The following is a 23,502-nucleotide window of genomic DNA, read 5'->3' on the forward strand; positions in this document are numbered from 1 at the left end:
TTTGTCTTTTGTTGTTTGATTAACAATGATGACTGCAGTAGGTTTATTAGGCGGGTGTCACTTTAAAAGCTAACGCACGGACCCAATATACTGTTACACACGCGCTCTTTCTCAGTATTTACATTCACTTAAGACATGACCGACTGTGTTTACAAGGATACTTACCAAAGCGGCATTTCGACATATTTGTATGTAGGCCATTTGACCGTTTAGGCGCGTCTCTGAAGCCCTGTGTGTAGCGCGCGTACCCTTCGGCGTACCCTGACGTGCACCTCTCCAAAAATGTAACAACGCGTCAACTCTACGCGGACGCAAGCGCTGTGATTGGTCTGCTAGGACCGCTCCCTCAGGTTTCACATGCTCCCTCTGCGCGCGTCAACGCGGACAACGACGCAGAAGTATAAATGAAAACCAACGCGTTGCCCACAGCGTAGAGGCTCCGGCGTAGGTCCGACGCAGAAGTATAAATCAGCCTTTATTCTGAAGATTTAGATTTTAAGTTTGGCTTAGGGAGGAATGAAAGTGCACCGCTGTGAAGGAAAGGAAAGTGCGCTGGACAGAATGCGGCAGCGGCACAATAATCGGTTTACCTCGATTATGTTGTTTTCATAATCGCTGGGAGCCAAAATCAAAATACAATTACATCGCAGAGTCCTATGCTGACAATAATAATTTGAATAACAACAATATATACACACACACACACACACACACACACACACACACACACACACACACAAATGTATTATTAAAAAAATATTTCAGTATAGCATACATATATAATCATGTATAATTTCAAGAGAGAGTGTGTATAGATTTATCTATTTATAACCTAGATATCGATGTTTTGTCACTACAGATTATATTATCTAATAAGAACTAGACATAATTTATATGATTACTATGAATAATGGAATTCAAACTGGATGAAAATCTGTGGGTGCAAATTCCATGTCAGTCTGCTAGCAAGTACATAACAAATGAATGCAATGAATTTGACTAGTTGACAGGAATTCCAAAAAGATGCACATAATATGCTGTGAGTTTGATGTAATGATAGCAGTCATCTCAAATTTAATGATGACAAACATTTTATATCAAGTAAATCCCCTTTGAAAGACCCCTGCGAAAAAGTTTGGCGTATTCTGAACCTACTGGAATACAGTGAAGCTCCATGATTGTTTGGTTTTTCAGACTAGCAGAAACACAAGAATATTTTGTTCAGATGGGATTTGGGAAATGATTGATTCTCTTCAAATTTTAATTATTCATTTGTTCGAGACTTTGATTTATATTTAGTTCGCTTCCCGGTTTGCATCTCTTGGGTGCTTGAGTAATCAGAAGGGGAAAATGTGATGACCTCCAAAAAGCTTTTCTGTAAAAAAAAAAAAAAAAAAACCAAGGTAAAAACAAAATGTACTTATTACAAAAAATAAAAGCAAACACGGGTTTAATCGCACACACAATGAAAGAAAGATTACAGTATGTGTTTGGCACATTAGTGCACTGAACAGGAGTACAATCAAATGTGTGTGAGAGAGAAAGTCATGATCTAAAGATTAAATGAACGATTTTCAGCTAGAGATTTTGCTGGCAGGTTCAATTAACATTGGATTAATATTTATAAAAAAACAATACTAGAGATGAAAAAGATTGTTTGGTGCATCCAACAGCATGTCATGCTGAATTAGGTTTAATATCACTCTTCTGGATCAAGGCTTAAAGATAACATACATGGAGAAGACCTTTTTTAACCAAGGACAGGGTGAGCCTGGCTGATGCATTATTTTGTGGTAGAGTATGCGGGAGGCATAACATGAATGTTAATGAAGGTTTTAAGACCTGTAGTAAAATTAAGGATGCCTGCGGGTGGATTCATAGCACTCAACACATGGAAACAGTGAGGGAACTCCTCACATCATACTTTGGCACAATTCCAGTTTGCTTGCTTTTTTTTTTTTTATCAGAATCATTTTATTTGACCACCGCATATACAGTGCGTGCATAATTATTTAGCAAGTCGATATTCTGATTATAGTTTTTTTTTTTTCAAGCACATTTTACCAATCCCAAACCACATCAAGAGAGAGACATCAAAGCAGTCGGAGCTAAACTGTACTGAGGGTGAGTAAATTTTGACAGAATTTACTCACCCTCATGTGCCAAACCTATGGGCCTGTTTACACCTGGTCACTTCATGCCTTTTTACTGATCGGATTGATATCCGATTTGTTAAATCTGTTCTATTTACACCTGGCCACACAAATGTGTCTCCGCAAAACGAATATAATTTTCAATTCCCGCGCTACAAGCAAATTCATGTCAACCAAATATTATATATTTAGACTGCAATAGGAGAGAGAGCAGCATCAGCACTGGTAATGAAGATGATTGTGTGTAAAGTTCAGTATGCAATGCTGAAATGTTTCATCTGTGGCAGTTTGATGCTTGAAGAAGAGGTACTCAGCTACTCATCTGCGGAGGGCCATATCTGTGGCATTGCATCTTGCAGTCAAGCTGTCATATATGGCTACCAGGAGCCGGTATACTGTAACACGCTCTGACACATTTATTTCTTAAACTATTATGGGAGGAGTAAAATTTACATATGTGGCTTCAACAACCAAAAGTGCTTTGAAGTGGTTTGAGTGATTGGATTTAAATCCGTCTTGAAAGCACTTCGGAGGGTATTTACACCTGGTCTTTTCAGGAACAGCTATCCAATCACAGAAAACGCATGAAGTGTCCAGGTGTAAATAGACCCTATATGGCTTTGTGGAACATAACACATTTTTGAAGAATAGAGTACCAGTCGCACTTTTCCAAACAATAAACCCGGAGTTTAAGTTTTAGAAAAGAACTAGGTTTATTGTAATTCAGAAAGTGACATTTTAGTATTTATTTCTATTTTATTTTTTAATTTGAATTTTCAGTTTTGTTTAATTTGTATTATATTTTTTAAGAGTGTTCTAGATTATGTTTATTTACTTTTTATTTTAGTTTTAGTTCTACTTATTTACTATTTTAGAGTTACCAATGTTAATGCACTAACTGAAATTTAAAAATTTAAAACCGGTTACTGCTATCTAGTGGCTTTTTTAACTTTTACAAATGTACCATTTAACCAAAACTAAAATTAAAATGATTTGTTAACAAAAATGTTTTCATTCAATATTATGTTAATGATAATAACGCAAAAACACTACAGAAATTTATCTTACTAGATTAAGATATTTATAATAATTTTTCAACACAACAAACCACTCAAACTCACTGATTGATCCAATTAATCCTTCAATAGAGAAAAAGATTATCAGTGAATATGGTATAAATATATGACTCTAGTATAATGGTATAAATAATATGGTATAAATATAGGACTGTTATTTGATTTATACCATATTAACTGATAATCTTGTTCTCTATTAACTGGATCAATCAGTGAGTTGAGTGTTTTGTGGACGAATCCTTCAGAATTTTCAGCTTTACTTTAAAACAATGAGGCGGGAGCATAATGAGCAGCATCGCAGCAGGGGTCTGAACACGTCAATTACCTCAGACCCATTTATGAAGCATTTCACGAATTATACACACCACTGAAACCATGATGGCAACGTCTGTTGATGGCCTTGTAATAATGCACTGCATTATGTTACTAGCCATTCAACTGTGCAGTCTGCACAATCCCATTTGCTCGAATACAGCGTGAAATGCCTTTTAAGAAAAACACCTGAAAGCAGGTTGGCTGAACAAAATGTGGCATGGCTACTTTGCACGTAATGCCATAAATGTCCGTCTTGGGGAAAGTACCAGACTGGAAGTGACATTTCAAAGATTCTTCAAAGGTTGCTATTCAGCAAAATGAGAGAGAAATATATCACTACTATAAAAGCATGAACGCTTTTATTTTATTTTAAACCCTATCAGAAGGCGACCAGTGAAAAGCATGCAACCTTCACAAAACTGCTTATGGCCGCTAGATCTGAAGAATCAAGATAAATGTGCCAATTTCTGTTTTTTGTTTTGTTTTTTTGACAAGGGAGTTGAATAATGCATCCAAATCAGGATGTTTTTGTTTGTGTGTGCAGTAGAAATAGAAAAGAGAGGGATAAGAGACAGCGGAAATGAAAATTAAGCACATATATGCACATTTGTCTAATATGCTTCGATCAGTCTGGCACAAAGGTTGTTTTTGTTATGCTAATAAATGCAATCCGCTAAGAGAAAAAAAGTATTTGAAGAACAAATAGCTAATGAATAATCATCAACTTTCATGAGAGAAAGTAGCTCTGTTCCAAATAAGAATAAATGCACACGTCACTTACCACAAATTTAATCAGTTTTTAAATATTTTAAAACATATTTTTACAGATACATGTCTATGTTGAATGAATTACTTAATAACATTTATAACATTTATCTCATTTTATTTGGGATTGTTTTTTCTTTGTCTAAGTGCATTCTGGGATTTCCTTCCCTGTAAAGAATCCATGGTGCTTTAGAATTCACAGACAAAAATAGATAAGAAAAAAAATCCAAGATGGTGGACAAGATGACAAATACATATTTGGGAGGCCCAATCACCTCTGATACTAGGAAAAAAAGGCCAATGTAAATTGGCGAGTGGAATTGGCATATGCCACTCCCCAGAACACACAGGTATAAAAGGAGCTTGCATGCATCCACTGAGAAACCACATGACTAAATCAACCAATGACAACATGACACATCCACAAGGGGAGCACATGGCAAGAACACATAAGGGAAAAGGGAATCACATGACAGGACCCATGATCAGAGGCAAATTACAAAATAAAAGACATGGATCACTGAAACTTTATCAAACTTAAAGCTGCAGTCCGCAGTTTTTCCACTTTGTCGCCATCTCTGTTCGAAATCTGCAATTGCAGTTATTCGCGGAATTATCAACTTTACATGCGTTGTGCCTCGGCAGGGCACAGCGCGGATGAATCCAATGTTTTGAGGAGAATGTGCGGCTGTCAATCACCGTGCTGGTGGTGTGGATACTGTCATTCGCAATCACAGATTCTACTTTTTGGAAGTATGACCAACATAAGAATTTTCACTGGAAAATGTCGTCTGAACAAGTAACATCCACTTTTATTCTGACCAAATAAGGGGAAAAAAGCATTGCAGTAAATTGTGCCGATTAAATCTAACGGTTGCTTATCATGTCAAACCGTGCAAATTATACTTTGTTCTCAAATTGTTAATGTTAACAACATCAGCATTGCGTGACTACATTTAATGCCCTTATGATATTTATCCTTGTTTTTGCATGGGCCGGTTGCAGTCTCTTTTTTTCTCTCTTCTCTTTTCTCTCTTCTCTCTTTCGCGTTGTCACTGGTGATTGTCGTTTGAACCTTTCTAGATCCACCATCGAATTGATAAGTTTAATTATATCAAGTGCTGTGAGAAAAGGCTATATCTCCACCTCCAACATCCTTACACGCAACATAGCCTACTAGCCGAGACTCCTTCTTTATTTGTACAGATTTGACGCAATGACGCAAAGACAAGCTCGAATTTCCTGCGGAAATCCACTAGTACCACTGGAATTAAAAACATTATTACAAGCTTACTGTTTTGAATCGAGCTAAGGCAAGCAGATAGTTTTGAATACTGGCTGGTTATGTACTTGCTCAAAAATGTATTTTGGAAAAATTTTAACCCAAAAAAGCTACGGACTGTATCTTTAAACAAAACCCAAAACCATGTTACAGATTGCTGGCATTACGGCGCAGCACAGTGTTCTATCTCCAAGCCTCACATGGATAAGTGCAAAGAGAGCTTCCCCAGGGCATTTCAGTGATCTGAAAGAGCAAGACGGAGAGCGTCTTTTAAAAGATTAGTTAGTTCCCGGATGAGTACGACACTGCAGTTGAAGTCGCAAAGGCTGCCTATGCCAAGTTAAGGGTAGTGGCCGTTCACATTCTCAACTAACTGATCTCTCTAGTTCACTCTCAAGATTTGTTGTGTATACACAGGGACCTGGTGCTCAGACAAGCTCTAAGCTCTATTCACAGGAAAAGTCAATCTGGTAAATTTGCTGCAATTTACAGTAAATAAACAAAAATGTTATATGTTCACAGTAGTTAAAACCATGAACTAACAATGAAGAATACTTCTACAGCATTTATTAATCTTAGTTAATTTTAACATTTGAAGAGTTTGGCTCCAAAACGCGATAAATACATTTTGATTAATTTGAGTAAAAATGTGTTTTCTTTACCAAGAAAGTGGCAAGATGAAAACCACTATTTTCTGCTTCAAACTTTCAAAAAGCATCTTTGGGTTATAATAACATAAAAAATTCAAATCCAGATTTAGATTTTCCAAGATTTATTATAAAAACGGAAAACATTTTACCCAAAATGCAATAAATCCATTGAATCAATATAAAAGTTATTTTTCATATTGAAACTGTTGAAAATACAGTAAGTTGGTCCACATATGACAGCCTCTGAACTTGGTCAATACTAATCTTATACAGGCACCGGACTAAAAATACATACATTCAATCCGCAATCACTCCCAAAATGAATTCGGGTACTGACGGGCCATCATGTTAATGCTACAGTATAAATTAATTACAACAATAAACGAAAATTTCATCATGAACAACATCACATTTCCTTTACATTCAACTTCGAAAAGTGCATTAATCTTTGCCATGTAATAATATTAGCTCAAAGGGGAAATATTAATAATAATCCATTATTACTAATTATGATTAATTATTAATATTTGGGTCAGTTAATTAGATTAACTTTGAGGTAAGCCAATTAATATTACAATCAATTAAGCAGTTCCAACGAACTCTTTGATTATTAATTTATTCTAAGAAAAGGGTATCTTTCATGGTCACTGAAAAAGAATTATTCCTTAGCCTGTACAGCAATTAGAGCATACTGTAACAAGATCAAGATCGTAAAAGGGACTTTGTATGCAAACAGAGGATCAGAAATCAAATTCATAATTGTGCACAAGTTTTATTAACTAAATCACAAACATAACTAACACTAAACAAACAAATACATTCATACATACATGCATAGGTAAAGGGGTGAGTGATGTGGAACCGGAAACAGGAAATAGAACTATGGAGCAAGATCTATTTCAGTATGAAAAGAACCATCAGCTGATCATTTTCAAAACACCTCATTAAAATGATATACTGTACTTGCATGGTCAATTCTTGAAGTGGTTGAAGATTGAATTCGTCGTTGGGTCCTTGAGTGTCAAAAGTCATGGTGCAAGTTGCAATCGTTTCTTCTCCGTTGGATGAAGAAGATAGGATGAACTGGTATTGTCGCTGTTCTCATGGCTGGAGTGCAGATTGTGGCCTACACATTCTGGGCCGGCAGGTGAGAGCACATGGTGAAAGTTGCGAGGGACTTTGTCTGTGTTGAATGACGTCACTGAACTCCTGAAGTTGTCCTTGATGCTGGAGTGAGCACATGTCCTGGATGCTTCGAAGCCTCCTGCCCTGGGCCTGTTGAGGCCACGCTGGACCGCACGGCATCCTTAAGGCAAGAGTTGTCCGTTTCCTTCTTGGTTGGATTTAAAAAAAGGCAGTCTGACTCGGCCTGCAGAGGCCTGCAGGGCCCAGTGGGATGGAAAGGGGGTTCACTTGGAGCTGCAGTTTAGGTCCGAGGACAAGAGCTAAGAGGGCCGGATGTTGTGGTCAGTGACTTTTAAAGCATAAAGATGGCACACCCATTTGGAGCTGTAAGAGCCAATAAGAAGTGTCTTCCTTTAAAGGGAAGATGTCTTTTTTATGACCTTTGTTCAAGCATGCTCATTTGCAATGTGTACTTTCATTGGGTGTTTAAGAAAATAATTTTCAAGATTCTTATAATTCTAATGCGTCACAAAGTTAGCAAAATGTAATGTAAATTAACAAGTTGGGGACGCAGATTGGATTTTTTAGAGACCAAACATGCCACACATATAATTTGGTTAGCCATAATATGCAAAGTCTGAAACATTAATCCAATAGTTTTTAAAAGAATACAAAAGCCACACCACATAAAAGAAAATCATGAGATGGACGAATTAGATACATGTTTACACATTTCTCAAGTGGTTATATATATAGAATATATAGGATTACAGGGTTTACTTCTCCTCCTCTGCCAGTATTTAAGTGAGATTCACAGCTTTCTGGAGACATTCCGTTCGATCGTAAAACTCAGTCTCAGTGTGTGTCCTGTAACAAGACACCGCGTCCTGCCAGTGTGTTCATTTTTGGGGGACGTTTCACAAACCTTATTTGGGAGAGTGAGTTTGCTGGATTATTCATTAAATAAATGAATAATTTGTGTGTGTCTGATTGGTCTAGACACTACAGCCATGTTACATTCATTTAGTTGACTACTGCTATACGCTGTATTAAGAAAAACATTAATGGCATTAATAAAAACACGTACTTTGTCATATTAAGAACACTGTAAAGAAGAAAGATGCACATATTATAGTATCAATTTTATATCACTTGTAGGCCTAAAAGATTTTTTTAAAGATTGTATTCAACCCATAGCCCTGTTGAGCAAGGTCACCACGAGCTATTGATAGGTAAAGGAATAGCTATCAATAGCTCACAGTGACCTTGCTCAACAGGGCTATGGGTTGAATACAATCTTTAAAAAAATCTTTTAGGCCTACAAGTGATATAAAATTGATACTATAATATATGAATCTTTTTTCTTTAAAGGTTGATTAATGCCAGAGTTATGTTTCAAATTTTAAACAATGAATAAAATCATATTAATTTTTAACACACTGAATTAGTTGTCTTGTGCATACTATAAATCCATTGCATTATTATAATATCTGTGTAAAACTGTGGAAAATAGAACTGTAAAGAAGATAGAAAACTGATTTGCACTATTCTTCTGCATATCGCTGTGGTCAACCTTGGGACGTCGCCGCTGAAGTTTTTTGACGGCAATCAGCTGTAAAATGGCTTGGTCCTGCTCGGTTTTTGTTGACTGAGTAAAACAATTGAAAGTTTTTCAAAAGATCCCCTGGGGTCAATGTGTCAGCGTGACAGAAGTTTGATGCTGTCGTGTGAGAACAAGCAACAGCCGGCATTTTTCCTCCTCCCGAGTGCCTCATCTTCTTAATCTCCTCACGTCAATGATTAGATTTCAATGGCTTACGTTTCTTCCCCACCGCAGAAACCACCACAGGTTCATCAATGCCAACAAAAACATTTTGTTTGTTTGTTGATCACAAAGTACAAAGTAGATAAGGAAAACTAGGATGTCGGGTGTATTCAAAGCGCCGCCTTTACTGTTTACAATGCGTGGAATGGTGCGCTGTGATTGGTTGAGCGGATGTATCGCATTCTGCAGAGAAGGGAGACTGGCATTTGTCGCAGTTTGAAAAGAAAGGGAGAAAACATGACAGAATAACACGGCGGATATTGCATTTTTACGTAAAATAAAAAATGTACTTTTCAATACCGACCAGATACAATACTGATTTTTGCAGGAACAATTTTTTTTAAATGCCGTTTATCGCGTTTTGGAACCAAACTCTTAATTTACTAATACTACATTTAAAATCAAAACTTTGTGTTAACATTAGTTACTGCACTATGAACTAACATAAACAATGAATTCAATAAGATTTTTATCAAACATTAACAAATAATAATACATGCTGTAAAACATATACTGCGCATTATTTCATGTTTTAAAATGCATTAACTAATGTCAACAAATTACCTTGCTACAAAGTGTTACCATAAAATCGAACTTAAAAAAATATTTTACCCAATGTGTGTTTACAATGCATCAGTATCATGTTATCAGCATGCTAACGCTAAACTTCACCTGAGCAGCATAATTTGTTCCAAATCAGTCACTTAATTTCTTTGTCAGTTAGAATGCTGGATTAAAAGGCAGCTCACTACGTTTTGGAGCAATAAACTCACTCTCGAATTAAACTTCACTAAGTCATGAAATGTAGTTTGTGTGCTGCGTACTTAGGCGCAAGTATTGTTCTTTGTTGTGGGCAATCAGGCCTGGATAATTATCTCCCACTCAATCATGGCAATTGATTCACGGGATACTGGCTCCACTCCTAGAATTTAACTAATGGTGCAGGCTACTCCGACACGCGGCCATAAATCCTGTGTGCAGGCTTCCTGGGTCACTTAACGCGGGATTTGGGAGTGACAGGGAGAGGCGCAAGGAGGTGGGTAACATGCACGCTCTGCCAGCTCACTGCAGAGTCTCCTGGCATGATGACACCCTAGAGGGAATGAGGTGGAATGGATGTAAAATGTGTGCCTGTAATTCTGCAAAATGTCCAAAGGGTCTCCCTCCCAAAGGCTTTGAGCTTTTTCTGTACTCTTACTTTGGACTCAACCTGATTTTAATGGTACTTTTCAAACTGCATTTCTATTACTATAGCAGCCCCTTTCCAATGGAAAATTTCATGTTAGAAGCACGGAAATAGCACCAATGGAATAGCAAAATGCGACAATAAGGACTGCCCGATGGCCCGGGGCCAGTGTAAATGACGCTCGGGAAAGTACAGTTGACAGAATTGTCACTTACCTGATCGTGCCAGTTTTTGCATGTGTTATTAAGCATTGCCAATTGAAATATTCAAGCACAAAACAACGTGAAAGAGAACTCAATTCGGGACTCGAGCACTGTGCGAAAACTTTTCTTTGCACACACATCCGAAGCACTCACACAGAAAACTGCCTCTCAGACAGCATGCAAATACTCATCTAGTGCTTGAACTGACAAATTCACAAAAAATTCTTTCAAAATGCCCATCTTGGCAAGTATCTCAATAAACAAAAAATAAAGTCAGTTATCAAGTAAATGTAAAGAATCAAGAAAGACAAGGCATGTGTATCAGTATATTGGATCCGTGCATTTGCTCTTAACTGCCTAATATTTCAGCTTCTGTCTGTTTTTAATGTTAATCAAACAACAAAAGACAAAGAAAAATCCTTTACTGTTTTGTAACTTTAATAAAGATTAATCTACATTTAATTTATACAGTGAAGACTATGCAGTGTTATTTTACATGTGATTACTTTATTTACTGTCTGTACCTGAAAAGTGAAATGTAGACTGCAACTCATACTGTGTGTGAAGAAAATCTCTCTTCTATTGAATGTAGGGCTGTCAAAGTTAACGTGACAAAGCATTAACAGTTAAAAAAATTCTCTCAAATCTCAAATTCTGTCCATTTTATCACAAATTTGACACATGAAGTGACAGATCACTGTAGCTTCTCAGTTCAAGCGGCAGCACAAGTTATATATATATGTATACATACACACGTATACATGCATTCATACTAGAATAATATCAGCAGGTCAGGAAACATGAACTCAATTTCAGGCCATGTCTAATAAATTTGATAATCCAGTGGCAGGAAGACAGCCAGAGAGCAGGAGACGGGATGGGAATGGAGCTGTTCTGACATCTCCAGTTGGTTTTTAGCTGTCTAAACCCTCTTTTCTTTCAGAGTGCTCTGGTGTTTGGGTCAGATGGGATTAAGAGATTAGATGAGTAGTAGCTAATTGCTAGTGCTGTGTAATTAACACAGGGGTCAAAAAACCTGACCTCTTCTGCATGTCACAACAACTTTTGAACTAATCAATCGATGCCCGGGGAGTAACTAACTAAAACTTAACTTTCGTGTGACATTTCAAAATAATTTCTTATAGCTACTATTAGCTACCAAAGTGGTGTAGTATGACAAAACACTAAATTCACATGATGTTTGTATGCAACACATGATGTTTGTCAAGCAAACTAATCAAAGACAGTCTCCAAAACTGTCCTCTCTCTCATAAAACTGCAGTGATTTGAGTCCCTGCATAGCATTTCAATCTAGTTCAAACCTACGGTTGTTCACTACTTAGATTACTGTTCAAAAAAAATTAGTGGTTGAAGTTTTTTTTTGAAAGAAGTCTCTTATGTTCACCAAGGAGGCATTATTTGATCAAAAAAGTACATTTACATTTATGCATTTGGCAGACGCTTTTATCCAAAGCGACTTACATTGCATTTCAAGGTACATTTATATTCTTATCAGTTCTCGCTTTCCCTGGGAATCAAACCCATGACCTTGGCGTTGCAACGCTCTACTGTTTGAGCTAAAAGTAAAACGGTAATATTGCAAAACACAATTTAAAATAACTAAATTATATTTTAATATACTGTAAATATATACAGAAAAGCTGTATATATGTATGCTTTTTTTAGCAGCCTATTCGCCTTATTTTCGAACGCGGAAGTAAATATGGGTCCAATTTCCGTTTTTTGTGCGCCACTTCCGTTTCCTCGCTTCCCTGGGCTAACTAACGATATTGATCATGAAGGATTATGCAGAGTTGACAGAAAAATGTTACACATGCCATAGCAGATAAATACAACAAAGAACTAAAGCCCCGCCTCACCCAGTTCGGGTACCGGACCTGGTTGAAACACTCATGCATCTAGCTGGCAGAGTGCCAAAACTTCGCCGGCGCCTTCAGCTGGCACCGCCCTAAACATGGTCAAGCCAACGCTGAACTAATATATCTATGGAGGTATTTTGTCATGTCAAATGCATTAATAATGCCATCAGAATGCAACCAAAGCACAGGATAGCAATAAGTAGATGGCTATAAATAATTGTAAATCATACAAAATAAATGCCATGATCACTAGATTTTATAGGTGTTACTATAACACACAAGTTTAAGGTGTTAAATGTTTAAACGTTTAACTCTCTCTTTTCCAGCACTTTAGACACAGTTGCTCCGTTGCGCTTAAAGAAGATTAAAGAAAATAGTCCAACGCCGTGGTACAACGAGCACACTCAGGCCCTTAAGAGAGCAGCCAGAAAAATGGAGCGCAAATGGAAGAAAACAAAACTAGAGGTATTTCGCATTTCATGGAAGGAGAGCTCAATTACTTACAGAGAGGCTTTAAAAGCTGCTAGATCTGCTTATTTTTCAACCCTATTAGAAGAAAATAAACATAATCCTAGGTATTTATTTGAAACGGTGGCTAAACTAACGAAAAATAAAGCTTCAAGCCCAGAAGTTTCCAAGCAACACAGCAGTAATGACTTTATGAACTTCTTCACTTATAAGATTGATAATATCAGGGACAAAATTATAACTATGCAACCGTCTACTACAGTATCGCATCAGGCAGTGCATTGTAGTCTCCCTGAGGAAAATTTTGATTCATTCGTTGCTATAGGAGTAGAGGAAGAATTTACTAAACTCATTAAATCATCTAAATCGACAACATGTATGTTAGACCCTATACCGACTAAGCTACTGAAAGAGATGCTTCCAGAGGTCCTAGATCCTCTTCTTAATATCATTAATTCATCTTTATCTCTAGGATACGTACCAAAAAACTTTAAGCTGGCTATGATTAAACCGCTTGTTAAAAAAACGCAACTTGATCCTACAGAATTAGTCAATTACAGGCCGATCTCGAATCTACCTTTTCTGTCAAAGATATTAGAAAAGGCAGTATCCTCACAACTGTGCTCCTTTCTTGAAAGAAATGATATCTGCGAGGATTTCCAGTCCGGATTTAGACCGTACCATAGTACCGAGACAGCTCTCGTTAGAGTCACAAATGATTTGCTCTTATCATCCGATCGTGGTTGTATCTCGCTATTAGTGTTACTCGATCTTAGTGCTGCATTTGACACCATTGACCACAACGTTCTTTTAAATAGATTAGAACATTATGGTGGCATTACGGGAAATGCACTAGCATGGTTTAAATCATACTTATCTGACCGTTATCAGTTTGTAGCAGTAAATGATGAGATGTCTCATCGATCACAAGTTCAGTATGGCGTACCACAAGGCTCAGTACTAGGACCGCTGCTTTTCACTCTGTACATGCTACCATTAGGAGATATCATTAGGAAACATGGAATTAGCTTTCACTGTTATGCTGACGATACTCAGCTGTATATTTCTTCAAAACCTAACGAAACTTATCAATTCACAAAATTAACGGAATGCATAGCGGATATAAAAAATTGGATGACTCGTAATTTCCTACTTCTAAATTCTGAAAAAACAGAGTTTCTTATTATTGGACAAAAAACTTCCTCACGTAATAACCTAGAATACTGTCTAACACTTGATGGCTGCTCTGTTAAGTCTTCGTCGTCGGTTAGGAACCTGGGTGTGCTCTTTGATACCAATCTTTCATTTGAAAGTCACGTGTCTAGTATCTGTAAAACTGCATTTTTCCATCTTAAAAATATATCTAAATTACACCATATGCTCTCATTGACAAAGGCGGAACAATTAGTTCATGCGTTCATGACCTCAAGGCTAGATTATTGTAGTGCTCTACTGGGTGGTTGCCCTGCAACGCTTAATAAACAAACTACAGCTAGTTCAAAACACAGCAGCTCGAGTTCTTACCAGAACCAGGAAGTATGACCATATTAGCCCAGTTCTGTCAAAACTGCATTGGCTCCCTATTAAAGGTGCATTGCGCAAGTCTCTCAGTTTTTGCAGAACTATGCCCCCTCTGGCGACAAGCGAAACTGCAACACTGCAACTGAACGCGCATGACGTCACGCCCAGTCTCAAATTCCGACCCGAATCCCTCTTGTTTATTTTACTGTACAGGATTATAGAGGCAATCGCAGTGATCAGAGAAGGGCTCATTCAGCCCATCGGGCAATTGTTTAAGCATGTATGGATTAGAAAAACGGGTATCTTTAACATGAAATGTTGCGCAATGCACCTTTAAACATCGCATACATTTTAAAATATTGCTGATTACTTACAAAGCACTAAATGGTTTAGCTCCGCAGTACTTGAGCGAGCTCTTAACGCATTATAGTCCGTCACGTCTATTGTGATCTCAAAATTCCGGCCAGTTACTAATACCTAGAATATCAAAATCGACTGCTGGCGGTAGATCCTTTTCCTATTTAGCACCAAAACTCTGGAACAGTCTTCCTACCATTGTCCGGGAAGCAGACACACTCTGTCAGTTCAAAGCCAGATTAAAAGACACATCTCTTTGACCTAGCATTCACATAATACATTATAGACTTCTATAATTTAATGTTAGGCTGCATAGATTAGGTCAGCCGGAACCGGGAACACTTCCCATAAATCCTGATGTACTCGTTACATCATGAGAAGAATGGCATCTACGCTAATTTTAGTGTCTGTGTTTATCCCGAGGTTTTCCTGCAGCCTGCCGGATCCAGGCCGTATCCAGATCTGATGAAGGACCTTCGCCTGGACCGATGACAACGCAGTGCTGAAGTGCCAACTAGTCTCTCCCTATGGAGGATCCCTCTACCACTATACAGATAAGGCGTTGTCGGGAAAATTTGTTTCGAGTTCCTACCCCAAAGCAACAAAATAAAATAAAATTCTTTATCAAAATTTATAAGGAAAGACAAGTACTTTGTTTAGGCTTGTCTTGTAGGGAATTCCAAACCTGCGTATTTTCAAACACACATAACTATAAAACCCATTCTAAATGCGCATGTGAACGCCATCAGCGTTTCTCACAGGTTCGCGTTTAAAGTCTGTGTAGAGAAAATGGTGTCGTCTTAGCGGCCCCTAATTTAATAACAAATGATCGTTGCGACGGAAGCTAATCAATCAAAACTAACTTTAGATGGAAAATAACTTAACTCTGCTATAAAGCCAAAACAATCTCTGTTACCTTAAATTATATGCTTATCTCTGTAAAGCTGCTTTGAAACAATCTACATTGTTAAAAGCGCTATATAAATGAAGATGACTTGACTTGACTATAATGCTTTTGTTAATGGTGATCAGCAACCAAATATTGATAATGTGGAAGTTACTGCCTTTTGCCTTGGCATGACTTCTCACTTTTTGCTGACAATACAAAGGCAGAGTACAGTAACTTAAAAATAGTGGTCAAAAGTCAAGTTTGAGCTCAAGATTTTTTTATGTATATAATTTTCATTTCTAAAACATCTATTTGCCAGATCAGGTCTTGTGTTCACGAAATGAAAAGAACAAACATACGGTCGCTTCGGTGGTTTCTTCAAATTTAAAGCTTTTAACCACAGGCGAAGGGATTCCTCATTCTTCGGCGGGGGGTAAAGGTCGTAGGGCGCCTCGCAATTACAGTGAGGAAAATAAGTATTTGAACACCCTGCTATTTTGCAAGTTCTCCCACTTAGAAATCATGGAGGGGTCTGAAATTGTCATCGTAGGTGCATGTCCACTGTGAGAGACATAATCTAAAAAATAAAATCCAGAAATCACAATGTATGATTTTTTAACTATTTATTTGTATTATACAGCTGCAAATAAGTATTTGAACACCTGAGAAAATCAATGTTAATATTTGGTACAGTAGCCTTTGTTTGCAATTACAGAGGTCAAACGTTTCCTGTAGTTTTTCACCAGGTTTGCACACACTGCAGGAGGGATTTTGGCCCACTCCTCCACACAGATATTCTCTAGATCAGTCAGGTTTCTGGGCTGTCGTTGAGAAACACTGAGTTTGAGCTCCCTCCAAAGATTCTCTATTCGGTTTAGGTCTGGAGACTAGCTAGGCCAGTGGTTTTCAAACTGTGGGTCGCGACCCACTTGTGGGTCACACAGTGAGAAAAGGTGGGTCGCACAAAGGCACTTAGCTGCAGCTAAATTTACGTTACGATGAGTGAAACAAAACCAGTCCGATTAATGACCAAACGACTCTTAAGTGAGTTTTAGCGCCCGCCAAAGTCTTATTTGATCGGTGAGTAATGTAGATGAACTGCTGCGCTTGTGACAGAGTCACAGTGCATGTTTAACTGAAAGAACGATCAGAGAGAGAGACTCTGTGGCGCGCGCGCTCTCTCTCTCTCTTCGGAGCCAGGCGAAAGTGTAAACAAGACTTCACCGTCTCCAAACTAAGTGCTGTCTTGCTCTCTCTCCCTCGCACATATTAATCAAAATAAATCGACACGGTGGTAAAAGGTCGGAAGACCAAAGTTTCATGTGGAGCATTCGGAGATTTTTTTTTTTCTTAATTACCGCTGGGTGTGAATTGTGCTAAATAAGTTGTTGCCTTATCTTCTCTGAAAAGCGTCCCAGACATTCAGCTGACATAAAACAACACTTTTATTAAACGAAAAAAAACTATCCAGTGATGAAATGTTTTCTGTGTTGACACAAATCTTGGATGTCCATGTCCTAACTGCTGGGATAATCACAAAACACGCACGACACGTCCAATTCGCGAACTAATGACTCCTTTGAACGATTCATTTTAATGAATGGTTAAAACAACTGATCTTTCCAACAGTGAACTCAGGAGACGTCTGAATCGGTGTATAACTAATCAGTAACACTTTACAATAAGGTTCTATTTATTACATAAATTACATAAAAAGTACAGTTTGCTTACTCAAGCTTAAGCTTTAAAATAAATAAAACCCCTTGTTTTTTTGAAAAGCATATGACTACATTTTTCCACACAGTGCTATCAAGAATCGATAAGAGAATCGTTTAAGAATCGGATCGATAATCAGAATCATCAGTGGCATTATTATTATTATTGATACAATCTTATCATTTCCCATCTCTATGTGAAGACGGTAAAATTATAATCAAACATTAAAGAACATACATGTTTTTTAAAGTTAAAAGTTTAAAATATTTTGCTAACATGAGGTCTTGTCACTGTCAGTCTTTTTACATCAGTGCAAAACTAGGGTATGCAGATTAAGACCATCAGCATGCATTGATTAATCCCATGGCATGTAGCAAAAAAAAAGAAAAAAAAAGGTGCGACCAACTGAGAAAGTTGGTAGCACCAGTGCAAGTGGGTCTTGAGATTGATTATACTTGCCTAGGTGGGTCCTAGAATGAAAAAGTTTGGGAACCCCTGAGCTAGGCCACGCCAGAACCTTGATATGCTTCTTACAGAGCCACTCCTTGGTTATGCGCATGCGTCGCGTCTGAGCGCGTTGTTGTCTTTGGAGCTCCATCGATTGATTTATAATTCTTGATTTCTCTTTAAACTCACTTACAACGAACATTTTCTACTTTTCCTCACCTCATAGTTATAACGCGGATTGTTGAACAGACGCGTCTCAAGCCTAGTGATCCAACGCTGGATACTCTTATAGGTTACGTCCGTGGATCACGGCTGAACGCGTCTTCTCCGCACTCATTTACAAACAAACATTTTTTCGCCTATCGTGCGTCTACTCTACACCCGTACCACTGAAAAGACGGATTATATCCAAGACTTAAGCCATAAATTAGTATTAATATTGATAGCACCACTGGTAGCGTCGTTGCTAACTTAACTTACTGTCCATCTGTTAAAATGGCGAATATATCAAATGTAAGTAGTCTACCTTTTGGTGCAGGTGAGGACACATTTGAGCTGCACGCGGTGCAGTCTGAGCTGGAAGCTGTTGAGAAACAGATCCACGACCTTTTAGTAAGAAAAGCCGAGCTGATAGACCGGCGGTTAGCTCTTGAAACATCACGTGCCGAGGCACACAAATCAGAGACTAACGTTACTAACCCGATGACTCCGACCTCGTCTACTCCGTGCGTTCCTCAACATCGGTCCCGAACGTCGAGGTCGCGATCAGCCATGGTCTCGTTCACTCCGGCTCCAACATGCCATCACGAAGCCTGGATTTTTCCGCAGCGGAAGACGCGAGCCAGGTCTAGACCAAGAAAACTCTCTCCGACTCTCCCGGTTTTCGAGATATCCACACAAAACCGCTTCTCCCCTCTTCGCGAAACAGAACGCGATGCTGTGATCATCGGCGATTCCATCGTTCGACACGTACACGCTACGTTAAATAAAAGTAAGGTGCATAGTCACTGCTTTCCTGGTGCTCGTGTTTCTGAAATCGCTGCTCACGTTCCCGAGATTTTGAACGAGCGCGTCGGAACTGTTGTCCTGCACGCGGGAGGGGCCGACATCAGGCTGTGCCAGACGGAAGTTCTGAAGAAAGACTTCAGGAATCTGATCAATACGGTACGCAGCACATCGCCTGATATAACGATTATTGTGTCAGGACCGCTTCCCACGTACCGACTAGGTCATGAAAAGTTTAGTAGATTATTTGCGCTTAATGAATGGTTAATGTCATGGTGCAATGAGCAGAAACTTCTCTTTGTAAATAATTGGAATCTGTTTTGGGAGCGTCCTAGGCTTTACCGTGCTGATGGCTTACACCCAAGCAGATTCGGATCGGATCTTCTGTCAGATAACATCTCCAAAATGTTAAATACCTTTTGACTAGTAACCAAAAGTCCAAATCATAGTCTCTGCTGCACCAATTTAACTGATATAAATAGTTTAGAACATTGCATAGAAACTGTGTCTATTCCTCGTTTAGTGAGATCAAATCATAAATCTACTGCAGGATCTAGAAAAAATCTAATTGTTATTAAACCAGAAAATGTTGCTATTGGTAATCAAAAACAATTTTTAAAGCTAGGTCTTCTAAACATTAGATCACTCACACCTAAGGCAGTTATTGTAAATGAAATAGTCACAGATAATAGCTTCGATGTACTTTGCCTTACTGAAACCTGGCTTAAACCAAATGATTATTTCGGTTTAAATGAGTCTACTCCATCAGGATACTCCTATAAGCACGAGCCCCGTCTGAATGGTCGTGGCGGCGGTGTTGCAACAATCTATAGAGATTTTCTCAATGTTACTCAGAAAACGGGTTATAAGTTTATTTCATTTGAAGTACTTGTACTAAATGTTACGCTCTTAGATGTTCGAAAAACATCCCTATTATCTCTAGCCTTGGCTACCGTATATAGACCGCCTGGGCCTTACGCTGATTTCCTAAAAGAGTTTGCAGATTTTCTCTCAGACCTATTAGTTAACTTCGATAAAGCATTAATTGTTGGAGACTTTAATATCCATGTAGATAATCAAAATGATGCGTTAGGGGCTGCGTTTACTGATTTATTAAACTCCTTTGGGGTCAAGCAAAACATTACCGGACCGACTCATCGATTTAATCATACACTCGATTTAATTATATCACATGGAACCGATCCAACCGATATAGATATCATTCCACAAAGTGATGATGTCACTGACCATTACATGGTAACTTGCATATTACGTACTCCTGTAATATATCATGCTGCGCCGCGTTATCGATTAGGCAGAACAATCCTTCCATCCACCATAGATAATTTTTCAAACAGCTTATCGGATCTGTCTCAGCTGCTCAGTGAACCCAAACAAACAGATGAACTTGAGGAATTAACTAGCACTATGAGCACCATTCTCTCTGGATCATTGGATATTGTTGCGCCCATTAGATTAAAAAAGGTCAGAGAGAAAAGTAAAGCACCATGGTACAACAATACTACGCGTGTTCTAAAGAGAGAAACCCGTAATTTAGAGCGTAAATGGAAACAAACCAACTTAGAGGTCTTTAGAATCGCATGGAAAGACAGTATGTCACGTTATAAAAAGGCCCTAAAAGCGGCCAGGGCTGAGCATCTACGCAAACTAATAGAAAACAACCATAACAATCCTAAGTTCTTATTTAACACAGTGGCGAGACTAACAAATAAACAGATGTCTCCTGAACAAAATATTCCATTACAGTTTAGTAGTAATGATTTCATGAAGTTCTTCACTGAGAAAATAGAAAACATCAGAACCACAATTGTAAACGTTCAATCCTCAATCGCGCCTTATAATTCAGCCTCAATTATCACCCCGCAAGAACAATTACAGTGCTTTACAACTATAGAACAAAAAGAGTTAAATAAACTTTTTACTTCATCTAAAACAACAACATGTTTACTAGATCCTATACCAACTAAACTATTGAAAGAAGTGTTACCTGTAGTGGAAGAGCCTCTCCTCAATATTATTAACTCGTCTTTATCTTTAGGTTATGTTCCAAAAACATTTAAACTGGCAGTTATAAAACCTCTCATTAAGAAACCACAATTAGATCCGAATAATCTAGTAAATTATAGACCCATTTCAAATCTACCTTTTATGTCTAAAATACTAGAAAAAGTTGTGTCCGCTCAACTGGGCTCTTTCTTACAAGAAAATGACACCTATGAAAAGTTTCAGTCTGGGTTCAGGCCGCATCATAGCACTGAAACTGCGCTCGTTAAAATCACAAATGATTTACTTTTAGCTTCTGACCAAGGCTGTATCTCAATATTAGTTTTACTTGATCTTAGTGCTGCGTTCGATACTATAGATCATACAATACTCTTAGATCGACTACAAAATTATACTGGTGTTCAAGGACAAGCATTAAGCTGGTTTAGATCGTATTTATCTGACCGCTACCATTTTGTTTATTTAAATGGAGAAAAATCTATCATAACTCCAGTAAACTATGGAGTGCCGCAGGGATCTGTGTTAGGCCCTCTATTATTCTCAATATATATGCTGCCACTTGGAAATATTATAAGGAAACATGGAATTAGTTTCCATTGTTATGCTGATGACACTCAAATCTATATTTCATCACGGCCAGATGAAAACGCTAAATTATCCAAATTGACAGAGTGTGTTAAAGATATAAAAGATTGGATGACGCATAATTTTCTTTTATTAAATCCAGATAAGACAGAGGTACTACTTATCGGTTCAAAAAACCACCCACAAAACCTCTCACAATACAACTTTAACATAGTAGGATGTCCTGTTACTTCATCCTCTACAGTAAAAGACCTGGGTGTTATATTAGACTGCAACCTGTCTTTTGAAAATCATATTTCATATGTTACAAGAACAGCCTTTTTCCACCTTAGAAACATTGCTAAGCTACGTAATATGCTATCTGTTTCTGATGCAGAAAAGTTAGTTCATGCATTCATGACCTCGAGACTAGATTACTGTAATGCGTTATTAGCCGGTTGTCCTGCATCCTCAATAAACAAGCTACAGTTAGTCCAAAATGCCGCCGCTAGAGTTCGCCTCGACCCATCTTCAATGCTCTAACTGAGGGAAGGAGGTTGTTCCCCAAAATCTCGCAATACATGGCCCCGGTCATCCTCTCCTTAATACAGTGCAGTCGCCCTGTCCCATGTGCAGAAAAACACCCCCAGAGCATGATGCTACCACCCCCATGCTTCACAGTAGGGATGGTGTTCTTGGGATGGTACTCATCATTCTTCTTCCTCCAAACACGTTTAGTGGAATTATGACCAAAAAGTTCTATTTTGGTCTCATCTGACCACATGACTTTCTCCCATGACTCCTCTGGATCATCCAAATGGTCATTGGCAAACTTAAGACGGGCCTTGACATGTGCTGGTTTAAGAAGAGGAACCTTCCGTGCCATGCATGATTTCAAACCATGACGTCTTAGTGTATTACCAAAAGTAACCTTGGAAACGGTGGTCCCAGCACTTTTCAGGTCATTGACCAGCTCCTCCCGTGTAGTTCTGGGCTGATTTCTCACCTTTCTTAGGATCATTGAGACCCCACGAGGTGAGATCTTGCATGGAGCCCCAGTCCGAGGGAGATTGACAGTCATGTTTAGCTTCTTCCATTTTCTAATGATTGCTCCAACAGTGGACCTTTTTTCACCAAGCTGCTTGGCAATTTTCCCGTAGCCCTTTCCAGCCTTGTGGAGGTGTACAATTTTTTTTTTTTTTAGATTATGTCTCTCACAGTGGACATGCACCTATGATGACAATTTCAGACCCCTCCATGATTTCCAAGTGGGAGAACTTGCAAAATAGCAGCCATAACCTCGAATGCTTCCTCGAAGCCATAACGATGAGTTAGTTGTTACGAAGACTTGTTTGATTAATCACTACAGTGAAAAGTGAGTGACCGGAAGTGCCTGACCGGAAGTCTCGCACAAAAAAACGTCAACTGGCTGTGTCCGTATTTCCATTAAAAATAAGGTGAATACCCCAATCTCTAATATGCTGATTTAGTGCTCAAGTAACATTTATTTTTATTATCAATGTTGGAAACAGTTGTCCTGCTTAATGTTTGTGAAAACCATAACACGTTTTTTTTTTTTTTTAAGGATTCTTTGAGGAATAGAAAGCAGCATTTATTTGAAATATAAATTTTACTCTAAATGTCTTCACTATCACTTTTTATAAATTTAACGAACTCTTGTTGAATAGAAGTATGAATAAAAAAAATTGTAAGACAATAAGGTTCAATTTGTTAACATTAAATACAACATTATGAACTAACAATGAAAAATACTTTGAAAGCATTTATTAATCTTAGTTTATTTTAATATTTATTCCTACATTATTAAAATCAAAATGTTTTATCTAATAATAATATTTAATGGACCTGAGCTAGCATGAACTTTTGCATTTTAATAAACATTAATAAACATTAAGTTAACATTAAACATTAAGAAAGATAAATTATACTTGAACAAATGTATTGCTCATTGTTCATTCATGTTAGTTATTGTATTAACTGACATAAGGTCAAAAACAAACTTTTGAACGGTAGTGTGGGGAAAACAGAT

The 23,502-nt window shown here is 37.9% G+C and overlaps 1 protein-coding gene across 1 annotated transcript in view; it reads right to left on the reverse strand.

Annotated features, from left to right (window-relative positions):
* The window catches only part of LOC308685278 (WD repeat-containing protein 18), a 115,830-nt gene that overhangs the window by 17,049 nt on the left and 75,279 nt on the right, over window positions 1-23,502 (reverse strand). The window lies entirely within an intron of this gene.

This window comes from Scardinius erythrophthalmus (assembly GCF_964197995.2).
Source record: "Scardinius erythrophthalmus genome assembly, chromosome: 25".
NCBI lineage: Eukaryota > Metazoa > Chordata > Actinopteri > Cypriniformes > Leuciscidae > Scardinius > Scardinius erythrophthalmus.